Genomic DNA, 5,356 nt, shown 5'->3' with positions numbered 1-5,356 from the left:
TTAAGTTGTACATTGTCCTCAATGTACTCATGCAAAGCTCACTCAAAATATATCATTGAAAAATAGATGTGGGAGAAGCAATCAAAACAATACTCCCCTGACTCCTAGTGTTGCATTTGATGAAGCTAATTCATTGGGAGTAGTGATTTAACGGGTTGTGAAGCTCGCACAGCTAAGTGCCGAAGCACCTTGGCCGTGCCCATGACTAAGTCTTAATTCCCAAGATGACAAGACCATCTGCACACATACAAGAGGGGGTTCAATGAAGCACAAGAAAAACAAAAATAAGTCGAGTGTATAAAAGATGAAGCAATGAATACAACTCGATAAATGCAACATAACATAAACTCAGAAGGAAAAATCCTTTCTGAGTGAACAAGTCTAAAAACAATAAAATAAAATAAAGTAAAAATGCATGAAAGTAAAAGAAAGGTCAAGTGTCGAGTCGCTCTCGGGCTCACTGCGCTACTGCAAGTGGAAGCATATAGTGGGTCCTCCGGTCTTTGGGGTCGAGGATGGAGGTCTTTGGAGGCATCGGCGGGGCTGAAAGAGTCCTCTCTGTCAGGGACAAATGATGAGGCAACGTCTCGCTCTAGGATCTGCTGTAATATGTCAAAAATGTGCCATGAACTACGTGTATCTGAGTGGCTCGCGTAGCCCCTAATCTCGGCAACCTCGGCTCGGACCACTCCTATAGCATTCTCGAGCCTCTCAAAGCGATCATTGGCTCGAGAAGGTGAAAACATACGCACTGGGGTGGTTCCTCGGCTGCTGGAGGTGCCTCGGTCTCTATTGATGCTGGCTGAGGCTCGGGGGCGGGCTGAGATGCTCCGGCTTCATCACCTTCATCCTCAGCTATCTCTGGGGCTGGTAGGACTAAAGCAAAACCCCTGTCCGAACCCTATGGACCATGCCCATCAACCGCATCGTCTCTAGACCCAGGGGAACGGGTACACTCATCTTCTCAACCCCGCGAATCGAATCCAAGAGACCCATACCCAGCACTAATCTCGTAATGTAAGGGCCTGAGAAGATCGCTCCCAGTCTAGCATACTGTCCCTGATGTCTGATGTAATCAGCTAGGATGTGCCCTAAGTGAATCGGTACGCGCTCTACCATCGAGTACAAGTACAGCAGCTCTTGACGGCTTAAGACACCAGTATTGTCACCACGACCATTCACCGACCTACTCATGATGGTGTGCAAATATCTGTATGCAGGTCGGGAAAGGCACGTAGCCTTGGACACCTCCGGCTCATACTGACCATGGCCACATAGCACTCTGTAAGCTCTCTGCGGGGTCAAGGTTCCAGGATAAGCAGTAGGCAACTGTGCATACTCCTCTGTAGCTGTGAATGCCTCCTCGTATAGGCCAAGTAGTATGGAAAACTGCGTAATGCTCAAGCTATGGTGGCGTCCAAATGCTCTGAACTGAATGGTGGCCACTCTGTCGAAGCTCGAATACGCTCTATAAAACTCGAACGAGGATCGCACCTCTAGTGTAAACTCTCGGATGGCTGGTTCTCTAATAGTATAGTAGCATCGGCAAACTCATCACCCTGCTGAAACTAGATCCTCGATCTCATCGGCAAACTCATCACCCTGCTGAAGCTCCCGCAGTATAGTAGCATCCAGAAATCGAGTCTGTCTGAAACGGAGTCTCGACAATCGCTCATAACGGACCTGATGTTCGGGAATCACAAATTGCATGCCCTCGGGCTCAGAGGATGACTCACGTGGCCTCTTATTAGCTTGCTTCTTTGACCTAGGTGCCATGATCTGCAAAATTTAAGCAAAATTGGTCAAACAAGTTGATAAAACAATACTTCAGAAATCCACACGGTCGTGTGGAATTTCCGCACGCCCGTGTGGATTCACGGGGCGTGAGAAACGCACGGCCACGCAACAACAATCCAAAAATACAACTCAATAATATTTCTAACTTCGTTCTAAACGTAAATCATTGTTCCAATTGAAGAAACGAAGCATTATTAACCAGATTAATCGATAGATATCATGAATTGATGAACAAGATGAAGAAAAGGAATTTACCGACGAGGAAAAGTGAGAAAATAAAGAGCCGGCCGGAAAACTTTGCTAAAATCCCACCAAACTGGCGCAATGGAGTCGGAGAGTGTTGTGAGAGTGTTTTCTAGTGAAAAGAAGTCGTGAAGAGGGAGAGAAATCATCCCCTTTTTAAACAGAACTCGCGACTTTTGACGTTCTGTGCATCCACACGGGTGTGGATAATTTCCACACGCCCGTGTGCCTCACTTAAAAAGCACCACAGGGGAGTACGCACGCCCCTGTGCGCTCTCGAAAAAAAAACTCTTACTGACTTAGAACGATCCCCCACGGACGTGCGCCATACCCACAAGGGCAGACGCACGCCCCTGTAGCTTCTCTGGACAACCGAGAAAAATATCAAGTCTTACGCATGCCCGTGCGAAAATTCCCCACGGGCGTGGACATTCACATGCCCAACTCATAGCGGCAGCCGCACGCCCCTGTGTTTTCTGGGGATGGAGGGAGCAACCTGCAGAGTTTCCCACGGGCGTGCGAAAATTACCCACGCCTGTGTGTGGTTCACAAGGTCACCCACAGGGGTGAGTCCACGCCCCTGTGTGTTCTCGGGAAAATCTGCCCAACTCTGCAGGAATTCAAACGCCCGTGCAGAAATTACCCACGGGAATGCACCAGTCGCATGGTCGTCAACAGGGGCAGCCGCACGCCCCCGTGCCCTCTCTGGATGAGTTCACAGTACACATCCACGGGCGTGCGGAAATTCCCCACACCCGTGTGTTTTCTCTGGATGACGTAGAAAAAACTTGCATGCTCTACAGAAATATTCTGAACATGTTTACACACTCAAAGCCTGCCCTATTATGCAAAATTTACCAGACAAAAACACGAAATAGAACTCAAACGACCAAACTTTGCCAATTCTCCATAAAACACACGATGAATTTGAAAAACCAACAATAAAATTCCAGCACAAAAATATAAACATTAAAAACATCAACACTTAACAGTTTATTCAAGTAAACAACTAAACTAAAAGATACGAAAACAGTAAACACTTGGGTTGCCTCCCAAGAAGCGCTTGTTTAATGTCACTAAGCTTGACATATCTTTCTTACCTCACGGGGGTTCATAAATGAAGGTTACCCTCTTACCCATGGCTTGGAAGCATGATGAGCAAAGTCTCTTGAGGATAGAGGATGTACTCTCGGGCTTCGGACCACCTAGCAATGGTTCGTCCAACTTCCTTGGCTCATATACATCTCCAACAATCTTAGAACGTTTTCGGTGGCGTCTTCGAGCCCTCTTCATTTTCCGGAGCACCTTTTTCAAGATCCCCGGGGTAGATGTTTCATCTCCAGTCGAACCAAGCATCATTACTTCTTCATTGCTCTCCTCTTGGTCGAACAAACCTTCATACGGATCCGGGTTGAACATCTCCAACATATATTCATCAACAATTTCATCAGTAGTGTCTAGAAAGTATAGAGTATCATCAAAATCGAGAGAATGCCGCATGGCTTCAGCAAGGCGGTATGTGAGCTTATCGTCTCCAACTCTCAATGCGAGCTCCCTGCCGTCCATGTCAATTAATGCTTTGGAAGTCCGCAAGAACGGTCTCCTCAGTATCAAGGGTACATCTGCATCCTCATTGACATCTAGCACTACAAGTCAACCAGAAAAATGTACTTGTCCACCTTGACAAGCACGTCTTCAATGATGCCTCTCGGATGTCGTACCGTTCAGTCGGCTAATTGTAAAGTCATCCGAGTAGGCTTAGGCTCACCCAAGCCTAGCTTTTGGAAGAAAGTATATGGCATGACATTGATGCTCGCCCATGAATCCGCCAATGCCATTTCCTCACCTAAGTTGCCGATGTTACACGGAATGATGAAGCTTCCCGGGTCTTTCTTCTTGTTCGGCATGTTCTTTTGCAACACCGCCGAGCATGAAGCATCTAGTACCACTGAAGCACTCTCCTCCAATTTCCTCTTGTTGTTCAATAGGTCTTTCAAGAACTTCGCATACTTTGGCATTTGAGCCAATGCCTCCACAAAAGGAATGTTGATGTGGAGTTGCTTGAACAAACTCAGGAACTTCTTATACTGTTCATCCCCTTGGTCATTCTTCAATCTAAAGGGATAAGGGATTCTTGGCTTGAAAGGTGGGGTTGCCACCTCTTTCTCTTTGTTTTCTCCCTTCTCAACCTCTACAACCTCAGGTGCGTGTTCTTTCTGCTTCTCACTCGGAAGCCTCCCTTCAATCTCACGACCACTTCTCAAAGTGATCGCCTCGACTGATTCAAACCTTGTATTTGCTGATTGAACAAATCTAGCCAAGTGCTTCTCCAAATCTGTCATTCGGGTTTCCAAGCCTGAAATTCTGTTTTCCACTTGAGGGGCTTGTTGTTGTTGTTGGAAACCCGATGGCCCCATGGTCTTTTGTGGTCCTTGATTACTCCATGAAAAGTTGGGATGATTCTTCCAACCTGAATTGTAGGTGTTACTGTATGGATTCCCTTGAGGTCTCATTCCATTACCTACAAAGTCAACGTTCTCAATTGAAGAAACATCACCAATGACGAATGGGCAATCGAAGGGAGCATGTCCTCCACCACAACCAGTGCAATTGGTCACGGCCGCAACTCTATTCGAAGCTATGAGATCCAGCTTCTTACTCAAACTCTCCACTTGGGCCGCCAATGAAGTTACCGCATCAATTTCATGGAGACCGGCCACCTTTTTCTTCTCCCTAGCGTTCCACTGGTAGCTATTTAACCCCATTTCCTCAATCAATTGACGAGCCTCGTCGGGGGTCTTGCTACCTAAGGTAACTCCTACCGCCGCATCCAAGAGTTGCCTTGTACTCGGGTTCAAACCATTATAGAAGGTTTGAACAATCATCCACTCCAGGAATCCGTGTTGCGGACACTTGCGCAGGAGTTCCTTAAACCTTTCCCATGTCTCAAATAGAGACTCCAATTCCAACTGCACAAAGGATGAGATCTCAGTCCTAAGCTTTGCTGATTTTCCGGGAGGGAAATAACGGGCTAGAAAAGCTTCTACCATCTCCTCCCATGTAGTGATTGATGCTCTAGGTAATGAGTGTAGCCACTTCTTTGCTTTCCCCTTTAAGGAAAATGGGAAGGCTCTCAACTAAATGGCATCATCCGTCACACCATTTATCTTCAGCATGTCACACACCTCGAGGAAGCTCTCTATGTGACTGTTTGGATCCTCATCGGCCAAACTATTGAATTGTGCGGATTGCTGCAGCATATTTATGAATGCCGGCTTTAGCTCGAAGTTTTGAGCTATAATTGGGAGACGCACAA

General features: G+C 46.8%; 1 non-coding gene across 1 annotated transcript; it reads left to right on the top strand.

Moving 5' to 3' along the window:
• Positions 1 to 4,935: 4,935 nt before the first annotated feature.
• On the top strand, positions 4,936 to 5,042 carry LOC120274225. The gene has a single exon (XR_005540758.1). It is a non-coding gene; the product is annotated as a small nucleolar RNA R71 (small nucleolar RNA).
• The last annotated feature ends 314 nt before the right edge of the window (positions 5,043 to 5,356 follow it).

Source organism: Dioscorea cayenensis, chromosome 12 (assembly GCF_009730915.1).
Source record: "Dioscorea cayenensis subsp. rotundata cultivar TDr96_F1 chromosome 12, TDr96_F1_v2_PseudoChromosome.rev07_lg8_w22 25.fasta, whole genome shotgun sequence".
Lineage (NCBI taxonomy): Eukaryota > Viridiplantae > Streptophyta > Magnoliopsida > Dioscoreales > Dioscoreaceae > Dioscorea > Dioscorea cayenensis.
Note: the sequence above shows the minus strand (reverse complement) of the source record. Positions and strands in the feature narration are given on the sequence as shown.